Raw genomic sequence first — 23,268 nt, forward strand, 5'->3', positions numbered from 1 at the left:
CCTATTCCCTATGGTCCCTGGTCAAAAGTAGTGTAGTACACTACTTTTGACCAGGACCCATAGGGAATAGGGTGCCATTTGGGACACTTATTTGGCATGGTGAAGTACAGCACAGTGAGATTAAAGAACAGTCTCCCTTTAGAGTGTCTGTTCTGTTCTGCCCCCGAGTCTGTTTGTCTGGCTCACTGTCGATATCACCGTCTTCCTCCCACAGCTTCAGTCCTTGGCTTTGATCATGGAGAGAATACAGTGCCTAGTGAAAGTCTACACACCCCTTGAACAGTCTTCACATTTTGCTGCCTTAAAATGTATTCTAAAAAGAGATGACATTTTATTTATTTCCTACTGATTTCCACAACCTACTCCACATTTCCAGGGAAAGAAAAATTCTAGAAAATGTTCCAAAATACTAAGAAATATAAAATGATGATGTATTGGATGCGAATATCTTCACACCCCAGAGTTAATACTTGGTGGAAGCAAGAATCTCAAATATAGAATATTTTGTTCAACACTTTTTACATTGTATAATGTACATTGTATAATTTATTGATGGTCACTAATTAGCCACATAGAGATATCCAACATCGAACTACCTTTACCACGGTCAGTGTGCGTTCCGAGAGAGAATTTACGAACTAACACCCACGTGTTAGTGGGAATTACTTGAAATCAAACCCAACCCTCAAATTTGCCATGGAAAGCAGAGACATCATCGATCCCCTAAATCTCAGACATTCTCATATTGTAAAATGCTGACTTTATGACCAAAGTTATCCTATTTTCACTTTTCAGTCAATTTTGGGACTAGAATAGAATTGACTTCTACCAATGCCACAAAGGCTGTTTTCATCCAGGTTTTTGGTTTTCTGGTTCAGTTCCTTTTTAAACAATTGCTTGCTGAAGTGTACAGCCTGTCAGTGTGAGTCTGAATGAATCAGGAGTGTAAAGAAGTGGGAGGAAGGGAGAGATGTCACTCATAAACATCACACTAGTGGAGGTTCCTCAGAGGAGGAAGGGGAGGACCATCCTCCTCGGTGTAAAAAAAGTTCTGATAAAACTATACTTAAGATACAACTATACTAAATATATTAATGTCACCAAATCATTGATTAAAAACACACTGTTTTGCTATGAAGGCCTGCAGTAGCCTCAGCTTGCAATCTGTAGGGTAGCACCATGGTGTAGCCAGAGTACAGCTAGCTTCTGTCTTCCTCTGGGTACATTGACTTCAATACAAAACCTAGGAGGCTCGTGGTTCTCCCCCTTCCATAGACTTCCAGAGGACATACGCCAAATTATCAGAGTTCACCCATTCAGAGAATGAATCTAGTACTGAAAGCATAAGCTACAGCTCTCTAGCACTGCAGTGCATAACATGTGGTGAGTAGTTGACTCAAAGAGAGAGAAAGACAATAGTTGAAACTTTTTTAACAAAATCATTTAATCCAAAATTAAGGAGAAGAAGGAGTGAGATAGCAATAGTTGGTTGTAATTTTTTAAAACTTTCATTTTCACTTAGCTAATGAATGTAGCTCGGTAGTTTCGCCTACTCAAACACTTGGCTCAAACTGAGAGGGATGCAATGTTAGTTAGCTGGCTATGGCTATCCAACGCTGGAACTCTCCCATGTCAAGGCTTTATTCATTTATTGCCACCTGGGCCAACTGCTAAACTGCTTGCTGATTGTACACTGTACTACATGATTGTAGCGGGTTTACTAACGCATTAGCTCTACTAGCTATGTTGGCATGACAACGATATAGGCCGTGTGTAGCGGTTAGTGGTCATGATATGAAGGTTTGGTCACAGACAGCTGATGTGTTGTGCACTGAAGTCCACCAGCGAAGGGAAAATGTAGATAGTTGCAAGAAGGAATTATATATACAATGATGAAAGTGATCCTGCTGTTTTTATGTGGCTGCTTTGAAAGAGAACCGTGTTTGTGTTTTATGAGGGGTGTATTAATTCCTCCGATTCTGTTGAAAACGTTTCTTAAACTGAAGCAAACGTAAAGGAACAGGGATAAAGATACCTGAATTTGTCCAATAGAAACTCACATTTGCAACTGTTGGACTAATGATTACACGCTAGATCAGCTAGATGCAGGCAAGACTGTGCAAGGCGGTATTGAATGTGTCAGTCTGTCACCTTGATTACTCAAAATTCTCTCGCCCCGTTCACATACGTTGTAAACTCTCATTCATAGGCTAGGTTGTAGTAACCTCATGATGGATACACAAAAATTTGAGTATCATGTAGTAGCCTAAACCTGTCAACGTTACATTGAGCTGGGTCAATGGAATATGAATGGCAGTCATCCAATATGCTGTAATAGAAATAAGATGTATCATCCTCCCACATAAATGGCACCGACCTCCAGTACTTCACACACACCATATGGGGGGAGGAAGGAAGAGAGCTCTCTCTCTCTCTCTCTCTCTCTCTCTCTCTCTCTCTCTCTCTCTCTCTCTCTCTCTCTCTCACACACACACACACAAACAGGCACACACACAGGCACACACACACACACAAACAGGCACACACACAGGCACACACACAGGCACACATAGGGCCAATTATGTCAACCTTCACCACAACAATTCTAGCTGCAACATTCCTCAAGCGGACACAAACGAAACGACAGCTTCCCTCCAACAACACGACAGTCACCAAGGCAATCTGTGATGGAGGCTTATCCCTAATTTTGCAGTCAGTTTTAGAATGGGTTGCCAGTAATAAACTGGCCCTGAACATCTCTAAAACTAAGAGCATCATATTTGGTACAAATAATTCCTTAAGTTCTAGACTTCAGCTGAATCCGGCAATGAATGTGTGGCTGTTGAACACGTTGAGGTGACTAAATTACTTGGTATTACCTTCGATTGCAAACTGTCATGGTCAAACATATTGACTGAATGGTTGTAAAGATACACTTTCTTTCCCTTACTCCTCTAAATTGGAGCTTGAACTTGACTGAACCTCCCATACAACTCTGATTAGTGCTAGATGAAGAACCTAAAGCTAAAACAAACCCAATGGAAACAGCCAAGAAATTATCAGTAAAAAACCCATATAAAGCAGATCAATGCAAATCTACTCTTACAGAGAAAGTAGTACTGCATTACTGGTCTCATTGATTAGACGTAACATAGTCAATGAAAATCTGGGAGACTCTAATTAGTTTGATATGTTACGTTTGGTATGGTTACATAAGACAGAAGTTTACTTAAGGCAAAAATGAAAGGAGGGTGGTTGATCGAGGTGAATGGGTAGCTGTTTAACGCTAACGTCTAGAAACGCTAACGTCTAGAAACCCAAAGGTTGCGTGTTTGAGTCTTACCACAGACAACTTTGGCATTTGAGCTAATTAGCAACTTTTCAACTACTCTACTTATTACTTTTAGCTACTTTGCAACTACTTAGCATGTTAGCTATCCCTTCCCCTAACCCTAACTTTAACCCTTTAACCTAACTCCTAACCCTAACCTTAACCCTAACCTTAACCCCTAGCCTAGCTAATGCTAGCCACTTAGCTAACGTTAGTGTTTGCCACCTAGCCAACGTTAGCCACAACAGATCGTAGTTCGTAACATATAATTCATATTGCAAAATCGTAACAAAATGATACTTATTACAATTTGTTAAATTACATGTGAATTGTAATTCGTAACATATCATACGAAATGGATGATGGACGTCCACAAATTATATAATACAATTACATACCATACCAAACATGACATATACCACTAACGTGAGTGTCCCGGATTTACTCCTGAGTCCAGACTGATATATCTGGTCAAAAGTAGTGCACTATATAGGGAATAGGGTGCCATTTGGGATGCAATCTGTGTATATCACACAGGTTTCTGGGGATGTACAGATCCACTCAGTGTAACCAGACCACAGATCGAACTGGCCAATCAATACCTGTCTTACTGACGCACCTCAAACCCTGACCGGCACGAAACACCACCGGAGAAGGGTAGGGGTGTATGTGATTCTGGCAGAATTTTTATGTGAGTCAGGTAGAGTTGACCATGGCCTCAGATCACCTCACAAAATCCTACAGACCAATAAAACTACTATCTCAAAACACAGCAGCTTTATACCTGTTATCTATTGGAGAGATCTCTGGGCATATTCTTTTTTTTTCCTGAGTTACATAACATCCTGCAGAGCATCCTCGACCAATGCTGTGGACGGACTCTGTGGCCAATGAAATGACAGGAAATTCAACAAGTTTGCAGGTAGCCCCACTTGTAATTTCCACACGGACGTGTGGCTGACTGGGGATGTGTTAAGGAAAAGGAAAACAACACCAGGGATAGAACAGAGATGTCTTGACTCACACTCACACAATCCTTCCTGCCTCACACACACTCACGCACACAATCCTTCCTGCCTCACACACACACATGAATACATGCATGCGCACACACACATTTGTTTTACTATCCTTGTTGGGACCCAACAATTGATTCCCAATCAAAATCCTATTTTCTGTAACCTTTAACCCTAAGCCTAACTCTAACCCTTAACCTAACCCCAAAACTAAACCTGAACCTAACCCTACCTCCTAACCCTAACCCCTAACCCTTAACCCTAATTCTAACCTAACCCTAATTGTCTCCCTAACCCTAAACCTAACCCCTAAGCCTAAAATGGTGTTTTTCCTTGTGGGAACAGTGACATTTTCCTTGACAACTTGAAAGGGAAATGTTTGGTCCCAACAATGATAGTAAAACCAAACACACACTATCCTTGTGGGGACCAAACAATTCCCATTCAAGTTGTCATAATTATTGTGTAAGTCTATGGAAGCGGATGAGAGCCACAAGCCTCCTAGGTTTGGTTTTCAAGTCAATGTACCCAGAGGTGGAGAGAAAGTAGATTTTTAAAGATTGAAATTCACTGAGGAGGATAGTCCTACCTTCCTGCTCTGAGAAGCCTTCACTGCCCTAAACATAACCCTTAAGCATAAAATTGCCTTTTTCCTTGTGGGGACTGGCGAAATGTCCCCACTTGTCCAAATGGTCCTTATTTTACAATCCCCGTGAGGACTTCAGAACCCCACAAGGATAGTGAAACCAAACACACACACACACATACATGCGCGCACACACAAACAGAGAGAGAATCTCTCCTGCCTCACAAACACATACATTCAAACATGCTCACAATGAACGAGAGAACAAAATGTGCTGTTATCCCAAACACTGGTATTAGCAGCAGGATTTCCAACAGCACACAGAGAGACATGTGTTACACCTCAGCTGTCTTACTGGACGGTACCTGGACCGTCATCAGAATACCAACCCTTACAAAAAAAAACAATTGTTGAACAATGTGATTTAAAAAAAAATTATAATCTAGATATTCCACATAATGACATTTTCACACGAGTCAGACGTGGTTTTTGGAAACATGTGTGAAGTTTCACATGTAAAATAAAATCCCCACATGACATTTTTTTCACGTGACATTTTTCACAATTTCCAGCTGCTTCTGGTCTGCCATCCAGGGACCAACCCTACTTGTAGTGGGATGCAGGGTGCTGTGTTTCGGGATTGCGTGTGCCCACACTTGCTGCTGGAATCCATATAATGCATCATGGACTGACCATCCATGATATCACAATTATAGTTTTAACCCTGTGTTTAGACATTACAGTGTTTGTTTACATTTAGTTTGCCTACAAACATTGGAGTAAATGTGGAGTTTTCTATCATGTGAAACTGCCAATTAGATTTGCAGTGAAAAACAATCCGGTGTGATTTAGTTTTAGGCCTAGATTCAGTCAGATGAGGCGTTAACTGAAGATAGCATCAAGCAGCATAGCAGATGTTTTGCAGGTGTTGGACGTGGATCTGTGTTGGAGCCTTCATATCAGTGAGCAGCTTCTCTTGCCATTGTTGTCACGAAGCCACATCCACCGTACTCGCGTTAGAAGTTCAGAACGAGAAAGTGTGGGCTGTGTAGAAATAGTTATGCTCAAATTGAAAAATCATTCATTAAAATAATAATCCTAATCGAGGTCTCACATTCCAGGGTTCGAACTTGTAAACAAGGCTGCATAGAATTTCTGTTAGTGACAATGTCCGCTTCAGGTATAATGCCGTGGATTTGACAGCTATAACGCAGTTCCACCTCCGACACCGTCAAAACAACTGCTATGTAGATGTCGGCTAAAGCGGATCTCATTGAATAGAGCCCTTAACATGTGAACTCGATACGATTCTCACATATTAACCTTTTTTAACATGTGAAACCGCAAATTTCACATGTGAAACTGCAATTCACATGTGAGGTGGAAACATGTTATTCTCCTCACGTGAAAATATGATTTCAAATGTGAAATTTCAGCTTAACATGTGAAAACAGCCATTTCTCATGTAAAAAAAGCAATTTTGTATGTGAAAATATTATTTTCACATGTGAAATTGCAAATCTTACATGTTTTTTTGTTGTTGTAAGGGAATAACATTTTAAAATTCTCTAACTCTTCCTGCCATTGGGATATTGCCTGGGTATAAACTATGCAACACAACAACAAGCACCCTCTGCACGTACATGGGCTTATCCAGGCCCCAGTAATTAGGCACAGTGAGACAACTGCATTGATTTGATGTGAGCTTTGCTATTCAGTCTCTGGAACAGGTGAAAGGAGTAAAGCTAGGGAAGAGAAGAGGAAGGTAGAGGATTTGAGTGGGAGCATCTCCATAAGGGCAATATAATAACGCCGAAACCATGTTGTTTTAGAGAGAAGATCAGTGGTGTAAAGTATTCAGTAAAAATACTTGAAAGTTGTTTTTTTGGGGGGTATCTGCACTTTACTTTACTATTTTTGACAACTTTTATTTTTACTTTAAGAGAACTATGTATTTTTTTTACTCCATACATTTTCACTGACACCCAAATGTACTCTTTACGTGTTGACTGCTTAGCAGGACAGGAAAATTGCCTAATTCATACACTTATCAAGATAACCTCCCTGGTCATCCCTACTGCCTCTGATCTGGCGGACTCACTAAACACATGCTTTGTTTGTAAATTATGTCTGAGTGTTGGAGCATGCCCCTGGCTATCCGTAAAATAAAAAACAAGCAAGAAAATGATTTGCTTTATATAAGGAATTCGAAATGCCTTCTACTTTTGATACTTAAGTATATTTGAGCAATTACATTCACTTTTGATACTTAAATACATTTGAAACCAAATACTTGTAGACTTTTACTCAAGTTGTATTTTACTGGATGACTCTCTTTTACTTGAGTCAATTTCTATTAAGGTATCTTTGCTTTTACTCAAGTATGACAATTGGGTACTTTTTCCACCACTGGAGAAGATGGAGTTAAGTCAGGGCCATACTGTGACAGTAATTGAGCAGATACTAGCAGATACTGTTTGACAACCAATGATAACAATCTGCAGATATATATTTGCCCAGGCTACTACAAGTGGATTGTGGTTAAGGCACTGTGAGACATACTGTGCAGGCTAACAAAGTCCTCGTCATGGACTTTGGAGCCACTAAAAGGGAGAAATCTGTATTTATAGGTCTATATTTATGGGTGTCAAATTTGAATATCCAGAGGATTAGAGAAACCATGCTAATAAATTAAGCTGCGGGCGCTAGCTGCATAAGTCTGCCATGAAACACAATTAGGCTCAACACAATGAAAGCAAAAACAGAGCAGTTAAGAACTCCCCCATTTATTTACACACATTAACACATGCAGGTGCAAGCACATTCATTTTCGGAACAGACATGCAAGCACACGCAAACACACACAATTTAACGTTGATCTTGTTTAACCCTGCCCCACTAGACTGAGTGAGACAATGATTCATGTTCATGAACGGCACCTCAGTACCTCCAGGCTCTGATCAGGCCCTACACCCAAACAAGGGCACTGCGTTCATCCACCTCTGGCCTGCTCGCCTCCCTACCACTGAGGAAGTACAGTTCCCGCGCAGCCCAGTCAAAACTGTTCGCTGCTCTGGCCCCCCAATGGTGGAACAAACTCCCTCACGACGCCAGGACAGCGGAGTCAATCACCACGTTCCGGAGACACCTGAAACCCCACCTCTTTCAGGAATACCTAGGATAGGATAAAGTAATCCTTCTCACCCCCCCCCCCCTTAAAAGATTTAGATGCACTATTGTAAAGTGGCTGTTCCAATGGATGTCTTAAGGTGAACGCACCAATTTGTAAGTCGCTCTGGATAAGAGCGTCTGCTAAATGACTTAAATGTAAATGTAATGTTAGTGTGCGTGCATGTATGTGTGTGCACGCACTGGTGTGTGAATATACAAATCCTGTGTGTGTTCTTTGTGTTTTTGTGTGTGTGTGTGTGTGTGTGTGTGTGTGTGTGTGTGTGTGTGTGTGTGTGTGTGTGTGTTCATGTGTGTGAATATACACTGTACATGTGTGTGTGCATTTGTGTGTAAGTGTGTGTTAAAAGGCCTTACAGTGCCAGCCAAGTCTAATTCGATTCACTAACACACCATTACCATTGAGCCCTTCCCTGTGGTTAAGAGATAAATAAAACCCTGGTGCCTCCAACCTGTAAACATGAGTAATGGCTACTCTCCATGGTCCATTTATCTATTTACTCCCACTCTCTTCCTTCCTCCTTATTTATGTCTGTTTCATAGCCCTCCCTTGCTTTGTGGCCTCCTGCTCCAGTGCTATATTGTGCCTGATAAGCACTTTTTCCCCGGCCACATCGTTTGTCTGACAGTACCTCTTCGGTGAAATTATACTTTTTACACACCCAAACACATACACGTGGCAGGCAAAGTACACACACACACACACACACACACACAAATACATGCACACACACATCTAATAGAGTGAGAATGTATGGATTACCATCGCTCTTTCACATCACAACTGGCCTTCAGCAGCAAACTTTTTTAAGCTTTATCTCAAATGTATTTGTTAGTCTGTGAGAGAGCTGATGCATATTTGTAGAGAAAGAGGACGATACATAGAGAGAGAGAGACAAAGGGAGAACAAAGGATGAGGGGTGTTCAGGAGATAAAGACAGGGAAAAGGAGGGAGGGCCCTCTTCATTGCAGAGTGCCATAAGGTCAAACAGAACAAAATGACCTTTTATCATCCTGTCTTCTCTTCAAAAGCTTAATTGGGTTTCCAGGGGAACCTGTAAACTACATCCTTTCCCCCCCTTCACTGCCCTGCTCTGCCCATCCAAATGCTCAATCAGGTTCCTCTGTTTAACATGAAGGGCATCATGGGAATTAATCACTATTCACGTCACACACGAATAGCCATGCCAGCTCAGTTACTGTATGTACTGTATTATTCTACCACTTGCTTGTGTGCTGTGGTGAGAGCTCATTTCACGTGTGGTCAATTAACAGGATTGTATTCTCTCCTAGAGGATATGAGGATATATGGGGCTCCCGAGTGACGCAGAGGTCTAAGTCACTGCATCTCAGTGCTAGAGGCGTCACCACATACCCTGGTTCAATTCCAGGGTGTATCACAACCGGCCGTGATTGGGAGTCCCGTAGGGCGGCGCACAATTGGCCCAGCAATCATCCGGGTTAGGGTTTGGCCGGGGTAGGCCATCATTGTAAATAAGAATTTGTTCTTAACTGACTTGCTTAATTAAATAAATAAAATAAATATATTACTCAGATGGGAAGAGTATTATTGTATTGTTTTTGACAATCAATGTCTGTTAATCTTCTTCCCCTCAGACCACACAGTGCTCCAAACAGATTGTGTATAAGGGGATATGCAACTTTACCTCACATACAGTAGATATGGACACCATTAAGGTGACATGCTCTCCCTTCTTCATTTTGTAATATCTTAAGAGTGGGAAAACAAAGTCATCAAAATGCAGCCCAATCCACACCAAACAGTGGAGGCTCCTCATGGTTCTCATGGTTCTCACCCCCTTCCATAGACTTACACAGTAATTATAACAACTTCCAGAGGACGTCCTCCAACCTATAAGAGGCCTTGCAGCATGTAGTCCACCCAATCAAAGGATCAGAGAATGCATAAACTACAGCTAGCTAGCACTGAAGTGCATAACATGTGGTGAGTAGTTGACACAAAGAGTGGGAAAAACAGTAGTTGAACAGTTTTGAACAAATTCCTTTCTTCCAAAATGAAGGAGAAGCAAGATAGAGAGTTTCCCTTACTTAGCTAGCAAATGCAGTTAGCTAGTTTAGCCTACCTAAACACCCTGCTCAAACAGAAGGATGCTATGTTAGCTAGCTGGCTATGACTATCCAGCTGGCTCGACTCTTCCAAGTCAAGGTAAGCTTTTGGATTTACAAATGTATTGTAAGTGCTTAGCTAGCAAATGTAAGTGCTAAACTGCTTACTGACTGTACACTGTAACGCTACTGCATGATTGTAGCGGGTTGACTAACGTGTTAGTTGTATTAGCTATGTTGACTATGACATTACTTTAGCTAATATGGTGACAACGATGTAGGCTGTGTGTAGCGGTTATGATATGGGTTGGCTTGCAAAGTAATTTTTTGTCTGGTCACATACAGCTGATGTGTTGTGCATTGAAGTACACAAGTGAAGGGAAAAAGTGAGAGGAGGAGAGCACATAGATGCGAGAAGGAATAAAACGTGGCTGCTATGAAAGTGAACTGTGTTTATGCTTGATCGGGAGTGTATTCATTCCGTCGATTCTGTTGAAAAACATTTCTTAAACGAAAGCAAGCGGAACAAAACAGGGATAAACATACCTGAATTTGTCTAATAGAAACTTTTGTTTGCAACTGTTGGACTAATGATTACACCCTATATCAGCTATATGCAAGCAAGAGTGTGCAATGCTGTATTGAATGTGTCACTGTCTGTCTATGTGTCTATCTGTAACCTCAAATTTGTCTCTCGATCTGTGTGCACCTACATTGTAAACTTTCAGTCATTGGCTAGGTTGTAGCAACCTCATGATGGGTATAGGGGAAATGTTTGTATCATGTAGTAGCCTACTATCACTGTTACATTGCACTTGGTGAATGGAATATGAATAACTGTCATCCAATATCCTGTAATTGAAATAAGGCCATGCTCATGAAAAATAATAATCGTCCTCCTCACGGCACTGACTGCCACTGACACCAACCACACCCAGTTACAGTAGCACCATGTCTGTTAGCCCTACAGCAGTCTCTGTTTAGCCCTACTGGTAACACAGAGATAAACCTGTATCAATCAGCATAGCAAGGCTTTATGAGAGGATGTGATAACTAACACCAGCCAGCAGGCCATGGTGCTGATAACAGCACTCTTCTCACTCTCACCACCACTCTGTTCCTAACGCTCAATCAATCTGTCCTCCTCAAACATCCCCCGTCATCGCACTCTCCTCCCTGCTTGAGCCATTTGTCATCCTTTTCATTTTACCCAAATATTAATCTTACTTAAGGGAGAACTGTTCCCATCCTCTTCCTTCTGTTCTCTCTCTTGTCATGCAGCAAGGAGCAGAGAGACCTGTTCTCTGTGTGTATAACACACACACACAGCTCCTAATCTCCAACGCAGCTTTTATTTTTAAAAACGTCCAAACACTCCAGCCACTCTCACAGGGGAGAGGAGCCTCAGTCTCTGGTCGACTGTTTAAACATCTGCCAATACTGTCTGGCTGCCAGCTCATGTCTTCAAACAGCCCCATCCCATTCAGACATTTACCAAAAGTGGATTAAATCACAGACACCTCGATTGCATTCCAAATGGTACCCTATTCCCTATATAGTGCACTACTTTGAAACTGGTCAAAAGTAGTGCACTACAAATGGACAAGGGTGTCATTTGGGATGGAGCCGTGTGAAAAGGACTGCTTAGCAGGTGGGTTTCAGGGTTTGCTAAAGGGGATGCTGGGTAAACATACTACCCAGCTAGCACATGTGGTCCTTGAAAGTGTTCTGTGAACAAAGCCATAAGTTTCCTAATCGGTAAAACGTAATGTTTTTTAAATGTTCTAAGAATGGAAGTGAAAATTTAGCCTGTCCTTGGAAAGTACATTTTTAAGTTGCAGGGTGGTTCTGAAAAACTTTTACTATGGTTCCCTGAAGGTTTTCCTGGGAGGTTTTATTAATGTTCCGAGAACAGAAATGATAGGTTATTTGAAGGTAGTTAAATAGAGGAGAACATGTTTCAATAAGACTTTTATTAACACTGCTAGCAATAGTTTGGGTTAACTGTTTTGAACTCCAAGCACAGATAGGACACATGCAAATGAATTTGCTGAGGCATTAATCATGCAAACATATCACTTGTTTTATTGTGGCATGGCATCAGTGAGATTTGAACCTATAATCTTCTGTTTTCTATCCATGGAACTAGTCCACTGCGGCACCATGATGGAGCTAACATGCCATGTATTTTTAACTCATACAAAGCTGTTCATTTTAGTCTATTCAAAAAGACCCCATTTCATTAATATCAGGTGTGGCCAATTAGTGGGGGTAACTCACCTGAACACACTCAACAAGATAGAGGATAGAGAGTTTTGTTTATGCTGAGAACGAAACATATATATTTTTAAATAACATTCTTATAAAGTTCTTTGAACGTTGCTAATGTTTTCTTGTGGTTTTTATGGAAAGTTCTCTTAATGGCCTGAGAACATGAGTTTAAATAGAATCTCAAGGAAACCTGTAGGAAACGTTATGCTGAAATACTGAAATTCCCACAGATAAAACGTATTTTCCTTAACGTTCTCTGAACAATTTTATAACATTACTTTGCACCATTCCCAGAACATTGGGGGAAGGTTTTATGCAAAATAAGCATAGGACAACCACACTCTCAGCAAGCTCTAAGAAACACGTTCTCAGAACATTATGTGCTAGCTGGGTAGTGTGTCTCAGCAGGGAACAATTGGAAAGCTTGGCTTGCCATTGAACAACCAGTATTGATTAGCTTTCTGTTCAATAGCTGAGTCATACAGGACAGTGTTGCTGCTCAAACACCACAGCTAGGTCTGTGTTGACTCCAAACAGATAAGATATGAAACATACAGCAGACCAGGTCTGACCCATTGTGCGATGTGGGTCTATGTGATCTGAGATGGTAGTGCCAGACTGGTAGATCAGGCTTTGAATCCCTACAGCCAGAACACACAAGTAGAAGGAGAGCGAGAGAGTGAGCGAGAAAGAGAGAGAAATGCGTCTTAACTTTTCTTCTACACAAATCTGCCCACCCAGAACAAACAGAAGCTGTAGTTGTCTCTGGTAATACTGGGATTTTTTCTCTCTCTCTCTCTCTCTCTCTCTCTCGCTCTCTCTCTCTCTCTCTCTCTCTCTCTCTCTCTCTCTCTCTCTCTCTCTCTCTCTCTCTCTCGATCTCTCTCTAATCAAAGGGATTTATTGGCAAGGGAGATAGATAATAAACAACAGGAAATCCACTAAATGAGCAGCAAATGTTTGTAACTAAATAGCTAAGATGTACACAACAATAGCCTTATCTTTGTGACCTCTACGGTGATACAAACCTCTATGTATGTGCCCTTTTTGTCTTACATTCTCACTTTTACATCTCATACTTTTTATCCATGTGTCTTCTGTGTCCCTCACTCCCTATCACAATTACTATACTCCATCGGTGTATGTTAGCCTCCTTCTCTCTATCTCCATTTCTATCTCTCTTTTTCTCACGTAGGTTATGGATGAGAAACTGAATATTCTCAGAGAGCGCAGCATGGGGTCCACAGATGCTATCACCCTGATATGTTTTCTCATATTACCAGAAAACCATGAAAGATGCTGTGAATGAGACTGGGAATTGGAAAATTACACTGGACACACTGACATTATATTAATTATATGACACTCATAATCAATGGCCAATGGCCAATGGTCAAGGGTCAATCCCTATTCATATATTACCCACTCCTATGTTCTATTTAAAATAGTGTCATCCATTTTCACCTCACAAAGAAACTCTCTAATCTCAAATCAAATCACATTTATTTATATAGCCCTTCGTACATCAGCTGATATCTCAAAGTGCTGCACAGAAACCCAGCCAAACAGCAAGCAATGCAGGTGTAGAAGCACGGTGGCTAGGAAAAACTCCCTAGAAAGGCCAAAACCTAGGAAGAAACCTAGAGAGGAACCAGGATATGTGGGGCGGCTGTGCCGGGTGGAGATTATAACAGAACATGGCCAAGATGTTCAAATGTTCATAAATGACCAGCATGGTCAAATAATAATAATCACAGGCAGAACAGTTGAAACTGGAGCAGCAGCATGGCCAGGTGGACTGGGGACAGCAAGGAGTCATCATGTCAGATAGTCCTGAGGCATGGTCCTAGGGCTCAGGTCCTCCGAGAGAGAGAGTGAAAGAGAGAATTAGAGAGAGCATACTTAAATTCACACCGGATAGGACAGGAGAAGTACTCCAGATATAACAAACTGACACTAGCCCCCCGACACATAAACTACTGCAGCATAAATACTGAAGACACTAATAGTTGACACTAATAGCAAATGCCTGACCCTAAAGTATTTGAATATCCCCTGTACAAAGGTACATCTTATCACATCACAACCACCGTCCGGAAGCTGAAGTGCTGTTTTACAGTGTTCCGGAACAGAGAATTAAAGACTCACCTTAACTTTCATACCTCATTGTTTCAGGATCAGACAAGCAAAATAGTACAGGGGCCATACTGTACCTCTGTGCTAACATCACTACCTGATTAATTCTGTCTACAGAATTGTCTCTGGTGGCACAGCTGGCGCTGCAGTACAGCGCCCTTAACCACTGCGCCACCCGGGATGCCCCTCCCTCTTTACTTTGACTGATGCTGCGGAACAGCAGCTTGCTGATAATTCCATTGTAAAGCACGCTGAGACGACATCCACACGTCAGACAGGCACAGTCTCTTGATTATTCATTTCTCTCCCTCTGATGTGGCGGCCTGCTTTCTTTTACCCGTGGGGGGGAACAGAGAAACAAACCTGTCCTGGGTTACAATGAGCCCAGAGAGGATGCACTGAGATAAACTCAGTTTAGACTGCCGTTCACATCTATAATACCCCACAGACTGAAAAAAAAGCCTTATCAAAGCACATCACATCCCTCAAGCTGTTCACTGTGAGGTTTCCTCTAGAGAAATCTCATTATTTTAGCTAGGAAAAATGACACTTCTCAGGCCATATAGAAGTTAGTACAAGTTGTTCTGCATACTTGCAGTGACGTCCTTTTCCCCTTCTGAGCGGACAGGAAGTGATACTGCAATAGGATTATTCTACCTCGTAACAATTTTTTATTCTAAAGGTTTGGAATTTCTCATACTCATACTCTACACCATCAGAGGGAAGTATAATCTAGCACTCCCTAATGCCAAATAGGGTTTTGTCTGCCTAATCCCCAAAGGGAAAAAAGTATGTTTTAGAACATGTGCAAAAGACCTGAGATGTACTGATCTATTCCCCACCACATGGCACAACACCAAAGAATAGAATTGGACTTTGATTTGGCAATAAACAGACTTTCAAACAAGCGTGCAATGGGCCAGTTGAAATTCTCCTTGAGGGATGATAAAAGCTGTATCTGAAACCGAAGGTTACCAACACGACTTTTAACTTCCGAGGGAAAGGTGTTGTAACAGAATATGGGAGAACCACGGTGTCTTTTTTTGAACTAGAGAACTTGACAAGATGCTTTGTTCGGATGCCGAGGTAGCATAGTGCCACACTCATTTCTTCTAGACTCGCTCCTTTTTTGAAGAGGCTTGAAAAAAAGATTGTGGGCTCATTGTCCCTTCAGGCAGTCAGACTTCAATATTACAGTACAGAGATTTCAGGGGAAATGGGGCTTTCGGGAATAGGGGATAGGGGTTGCATCCCAAATGACACCCTATAACCCATATAGTGCACTACTTCTGACCAGGGCCCATAGGGAATCGGGAGCCATTTAGGACACAGCCAGGGTCCTAATGCACTGAGAGCTCAGGTTGTCACGACTCAACCACAGACTGTTTCCTTTACACTCGCCTGCTGAACAAAGAAAAAACAGCTATTACAGTGATAGACCCATCACTTATACGTCAAATACATGTAAGTGCTCTAAATATTGAATGAAGATGCATTAGCAAATAAAGCATTTGTTGTTTTCATTCAGCTTCATATTTGTTGGATGCTAATTCATATTCTGAAAGGGAGTTAAACAGGAATTCATTTAGGTACATTGTGTGCCTAGAGGGTGCCCAAATGGCACCCTATTCTCTATGTAGTGCATTACTTTTGACGAGGGCCCTTAGGGAATAAGGTGCCATCTGGGACACGCCAGAGAGGGACAGGTTTAGTCAGATCCATTTAACACGGTGAGGGCAACACCGACTCCAATAACTAGCTCTGTCTCACTCTCTATGCATAAACACACTCGATATTCACCACACTGGCAAGGAACAGATTATGGTAAACAACATTTATTTATTTATCTCTTTTACAGAGGAATGCAATTTAGCGATCCCGAAGCCCTCCTTTTGGGGATATTAGCCAAATGCAACTGCTGTATTACTGACAGCACCTCTCGTCAGAGGCAAGAGAGAGAGAGAGAGGCTCTTATAAAATGGTGGTGGCAGGTCTGTGCAGACAGAGACAGAGACAGAGTCCCAGCACCATTAGGGATGTCAAACACAATCTAACTCTACTCTGTGGTGACTCTACAGACGGATACACCCACTGGTGTCTTTGAGTTTGTCTCCCAACCAGGGAGACATCAGGGTTGATAGGAATCAGAATATTTGCTGCTACTGCAGCAGTGAGTGCAGTGAAGGGTAAAATACTATCAAGTTCCAAAAGTATTACTAGTCTCTCTGTTTATGGATGTTTAGAGATGGCCCAAGCATGAATTGTTATTAAAAGTTTATGCAGGAGTTGGACAACTACGGTATGGATCATCATATTTTAGTAAACAAACCTAGGTATGGTATTTTAAGGTCATACCTGAGAATAAATAGTCAATAACTCACATTTACACTACATGTGTAAGAGATGCGTGACTGTCTGCAGGGAAGTCAGGCGCAGGAGAGCAGAACTGGGTAACAACCGGAGCAGTTTAATATGCAAAAACCAACGGCACCCAGAAACATCAAAATATGGGTACAAAATTACCCGTAGCGAACCAGTCAGAGTGCATAAACACTTTACAACAAACAATTTCACACACAGACATGGGCTGAACAGAGGGTTAAATACACGACAAGTGATGAGGGAATGTAAACCAGGTGTGTGGGAAAACAAGACAAAACAAATGGAAAATGAAAGGTGGATCGGCGATGGCTAGAAGACCGTTGACGTCGATCGCCGCCCGAACAAGGAGAGGAACCGACTTCAGCGGATGTCGTGACAACATGTCAACAGCAGTGGAGGCTCCTCAGCGGAGGAAGGGGAGGACCATCCTCCTCAGTGAATATCATAAAGAAAATAGTGATAAAACTATACAAAATATATTCACATGTTACCATATAATTGATTAAAACACACTGTTTGGTAATGTATGTGGACACCCTTTCGAATTAGTGGATTTGGCTATTTCAGACACACCTGTTGCTGACACACAGACATGCAATCTCCATAGACAAGCATTGGCAGTAGAATGGCCTTACTGAAGAGCTCAACTGTAAGTGCTGTTATTGTGAAGTGGAAACGTCTCGGAGCAACAGTGGCTCCGAGAGAGAATTCTTTGCAATTTAAAAGCTAATTTCCTGCAATTCTACATAACTTGCAATGACGTATGCCATGCTAACGATATCTGAGTGAAAGTGACTAACAAAATCAATGGGGGCCCCCTGGAGATCAGGACCCCTGGGCACAAAATAACCGGCTAGACTAACTTACCAATCTAAAATCTTGTTAACTGACATGGCTAAAGATTAAGTAAAATAAAATAAAAGCAAGTTGAGACTCTTTACTCTTTGACTGAGTAAAAATTTTTTTTAAAGTGACCGCTTATGCCTGGAACCAGTTACGTTAAACAATGAGAGTGTGGATGTAAATAAAGCAGCTGGTTCATCTATCATGACCAGTCATTTTCTAACTGACTGGATGCTAATAGACCTGGTCATTGGTGCTGTCTGCTTCTGATGTCCCTCTGAGGGAGACAGATAGACAGACACACACACAGACTCACTGATACATATACGCACGCACACACACACACACACACACACACACACACACACACACACACACACACACACACACACACACACACACACACACACACACACACACACACACACACACACACACACACACACACACACACACACACACACACACAACCTGGAGCACACACTGACCCCAGTGCTAATCTCAGCCATGCAGGGCACCTCTGTCCTCTGTCATCTCCAACCTCCCTTCCAGTGCATAGAGAGATCATATCATAAGGCAAAGAGAGAGGGCGGGTGAGTACAGTGAGTCAGACTTGCAGAAGAATGTGCCCTGAGTCATAGCCTACAGCCCCAGGCACTCCAGATCCCCACAGTCACCACGGCCACATGGCTCTCTGTGCCTGTGTGTGTAGATATCTGCAGGGCTGTGGGTGTCTGATAACATGTGAACTTGAGTGTGCATGTACAGCATGTGTGAGTTTATTGTGCGGTTAGTTCTCCAGGACACCTACTCAGCTCCTTGATAAGTGCTAGCTAGCACACCATCCTCTGCTTGGCTGAACCACACACTCTCACAGATTGATCAAGCGTCAACACTCCCCTAGTGATGGCAGGGAGATATACGCCAGGGCACATAAATGCAGTCACTTTCCTCTCACTCTTTGAGGAGCAGTGAGATAGCGGAGCACATGGCGAGCAGGCCTGCCCTAGCGTGAGATTGGTGCCTTCGGTGTGTTCTGGATATGGGTGACCAGCTGTTGGTATGCTTGTGACCACCATCAAAGTGCTTGATTATTTCATACAGTGCATTACATATATTATGAGGCCTTACTTTGAGGGCGTTGTTCCCTAATACAATGGCCATCAGGCCTAATACAGTGGCCACATCAGGCCTGCAAGTCACATGATGTTGGCTTGCAAAAGTGATGTTTAATTCCTAATGGAATCCAGTCAGAGCGGGGATATCGAATAATTGGACATTTTATACACCCACAATCTGCATTCTGTATGGCTGCCAGAGTAAGAAAGATGAATTAACCAGATGAATGTAACCTTCTAAACTGGAACAAACACTTCAGCAATGGGTGAAATAAGTCTAACTAACAGGTTGGATTAGTTTAGAAAAACATATGTAATTTATCTGTGTGTAGGAAAGATTGTTACACTTTATTTAGATAGCCTGTAGAGCATCTACAAATGGACTATCAGTAACATGTCAACTGCATGTCTGTTGACTTTTAACAAGAACACGTGTGTCGTCCATCTACAGATGTTCAACAAACGATCTGTAGACTATCAGCATCATCTCAACAGCATATTAGGAACACTTTAACAGCATATTTGTTGTCATTCTAGTAACGATCTACAGATATGCTTTGGGACTAACCAAATAAAGTGACACACAAGTTGAGCTTTGATGGACAGTTGACAGACTATCTCCTTCACATTCAAATATGTATCAACAGATGATCATGTTCAGCGCATTCACTCACACTCCAGTAATCCTCCATAGATGATCTAAATCAAGTTAAAGACGGTTAAATTAAGTGAATGTACAATAATCAATCAAAAAAACAAAATGTGAAACTGCTGTTGAGACGACTGTAATGACATTTTGACACTGGAGCAAATGGAGAAATAATGAATCTAATAATGACTCTAATAAGGGGTGGCAGGTAGCCTAGTGGTTAGAGCATTGGGCCAGTAACCGATCGTTTGCTAGATCGAATCCCTGAGCTGACAAGGTAAACATATGTTGTTCTGCCCCTGAACAAGGCAGTCGACCCACTGTTCCTAGGCTGTCATTGTAAATAAGAATTTGTTCTTGACTGACTTGCCTAGTTAAATAAAAAAAATAAAAATCAGTGTACATGCAAAAAACCAAAATATTGAAACAAACATTTGAAAAAATCTAACTGCAGCAGTGCATGCTGGGAAATATATATGTGTGTATATATATAATGAGCATGATGGCGCCGGAGGGTAGGGTTGCCGTCTTATCGGCTCTCAATCAATCATGCTATTTCTTTGAATTTTTTTCATGTTGTTCATAACTTGTATTGCACATAATGTTGCTGCTACAGTCTCTTATGACCGAAAAGAGCTTCTGGACATCAGAACTGGGATTACTCACCTCAAATTAGACGAGGAGTGCTTCTTCAATAAGTCGGATGCGAGGGACATATTGCAGACACACGACCAGGCCCCGATCCCAGTGATTCGCTGGAGAAGGAAACTGAGATTTCGAGGCAAAAGATGCGAGAATCAGGCGACAAGTGGCTAATCTGCCCTTGCCTTCCATTCTGCTAGCTATCGTTCAATCGCTGGAAAATAAATGGGATGAACTGAATGCAAGTTCTTGAGGTTCAGTTGGTTAAAATCTTCCTATGAGTCAGAAAAACATGACGAGGGACATTTCAAAATGCAGATTGTGGGCAATTTAGCAAGTTTAAAATTAAAAAACTAAATCTGATTTATTGAGTTTTCCATGTGGTCTGCATAAAAGGGGATTAATATAACAGGCTTTTAACATGTAATATTGGTGTACGATTCCTACTTAAAAGGGACACAAAATGTCCTCTAGAGTCTAGACACACACAACATGGCAGCCAAGGCCAAAAAAAGGAAATGTGACAGTGTATATGAAAAATCATAGAAAAATACTTTCCATATCAGATAATTAAACTTCACAACAGGAACATTTCCATAATGTTCTAAGGACTAAGTGTTGTCATTTGTAACACAGAATAAATTACTTTATATAATCCATGATCTTTTTATGTCTCATATTGATGAGTGTTTTGGACATTTGTCTGAAAATAATGAGCATATTAAACTGAAGGTAGTCTATTGACTTCCAAATCTCCACGCCTGTATATTACCTTGTACAAATTGTTCAATTGCAAAGAAATAACTAGAAAGATAATGTACTTTTGAGCTGACCATTTTACCCACAGAGAACTATTCTAAGAGCAAAATTTAAGCCCAGCTAAGGTTAGGGCTTTTAGCTTTCCAATTCACTCTTCAGACTGGTGAGACAGAAAGTTAATGGAAATACAAGCCAGCAGACTTCCACACGACAATCCCAGGTGTGTGGTGTGTGGGTGCATTTGTGTGTCCATCTGTGCCTGTGTGTGTGTGTGTCCAAGGTGCCATCATTGGGAGGATGAAGCGCACAAGGTGTTTGTCCACGCCAATGCAACACCAACATGCCCAGCACACCCTGGAACCTCAGGGGCTTCACTCGTCTGTGAAGGAGGTGACACTGTTCTGTAGGAGGTGACACTGAGCCGGAGGAACTGACACTGTCATTGTGCCTGGCTACAGAGGTGCCACAGTTTTGGGCTTTCAGTCCACAGGCTGGATTGGGCTGAGCTGAGCAGGACTGGGATGGATTGGACTCAGCTGAGCTGGGCTGGGTTTGGATGGGTTAGACTGGCCTGGGCTGGGCTGGATTGGGCTGGTTAGGGCCGGATTGGGCTGGACTGGGCTGAATTGGACTGAGCTGGGCTGGGCTGGGCTGGTTTGGGCTAGACTGGCCTGGGCTGGTCAGGGTTGGGTTGGATTGGGCTGGATTGGATTGGATTGGGCCTGGCTAGGCTGGCCTGGGCTGGGAAGGCCCGGATTAGACTACTTAGGCTGGTTAAGAATGGTCTGGCTGCAGCTGCCTACAAAGTCTGCACTGTCCTTAATTAGCAGTTAAAGGTCACTTTCGCACATTTCAGTCAGGCAAACTGTGGGTCACCCTGAGAGACCATGGTCCATGATATTAAGACAGTGCCAAGTTGGCTTGGGAACACTAAGGAGCTGCTCATTAGAACAATAACAGTTAATATTCAAAGCCATGCATGGCAATATTCAACCCATCTGACCAGTGGAAAACTCCACGTCTCCAAGGGATTATGGGGAAGAGATAATGCAAAGCGTGTAAAATGTCACCATGTTTTCTTCCTCCTATTTTTTCGTTTTTTTGGGCTTGCCTGTTTTGCATGTTATTTTGGCATTAATACGTGTCACATATCAGTTTGCAAACCATGTAAAAAATCTATATATCATTGAGTGTAATAAAGCCGCATACAAACATGGTCTCTTTTTTTGTTTTCTTGAGGCAGCTCTAAAATGCAGGTGTTTCAGCCTAGTTCCGTGCTTTCTGTGGTGGTGGGGCAAGCCAGCAGAAAATACGGACCGATTGGCTCTGTGTTCTGTCACCCATGGGGACATTATGTCACCGCCAAGTCTAAGGGTAGATCTAGAAAATTCTAGCCTTTTGAGTGCTGCCATAGAGTTATATTCGAAGTGCCTATCCAAGAAGGCTCAAGGTCATTGGCCACAGATAAAAGTACGTGATATCACGTTATATGTACAGTAGCTTTGATCATGTTAACATCATACTTTCAAAATCTTAGTAGCAGTCATCATCATGAATCAAGTTGACAATCTACTGGCAAATCCTTTTTAATCCTTGTCATATGAAGATACATAATAAATCAAACGTATTGGTGCTCATCAGCCATTGGACATAAACATTACACTTCAAGTTGAAAATGGCAAATTCAACAAATTCAAAGCAATCACTGGACTGCTATTAAGTGGAGTGGCTGTGTGGTCCCAAATCTCGGATTAAGGCGCTCTTTTCCAAGTTCAAAATGATAAAACATTCAACATTGGCCATGCTGTCAGTGAAGAATGATTTGTGCCGTGCTCAAAACAACTGTTAACTCGGGAACTGTGAAAACCTGACTTCAGTGAGTTCAAGGCAACTGGGAAATTGGGAATAAACAAGTTCCGTCTGGGAAAATATGTTTTGAACGGTCATCCAACTCGGAATTGTAAATCCGGCCTCTTTCTAGAGCTACGACCTGAAGATAAATGACGTCATCATGATTCAACCGTGTTTTTTCCATGTTCCCAGCTGTTTTGAAAGCACCATAAATCTAGAGAATGCCAGACATTGATGACAAAATTTGCCCACGAAGGACTGCAACGCCACCTTCCTATTCAAGTGAGCACAGCACGACAAGGTGAGTCCAAAAATGTATTGTACTTTGCTTCATAAATTATGTAATATGCCAGGGAGATATGTATACTGTAGCTAAGAAAGTAATACTAAGTGTAAACTTCTGTTCA

The sequence above is a fragment of the Oncorhynchus nerka genome, linkage group LG21 (assembly GCF_034236695.1).
Source record: "Oncorhynchus nerka isolate Pitt River linkage group LG21, Oner_Uvic_2.0, whole genome shotgun sequence".
NCBI lineage: Eukaryota > Metazoa > Chordata > Actinopteri > Salmoniformes > Salmonidae > Oncorhynchus > Oncorhynchus nerka.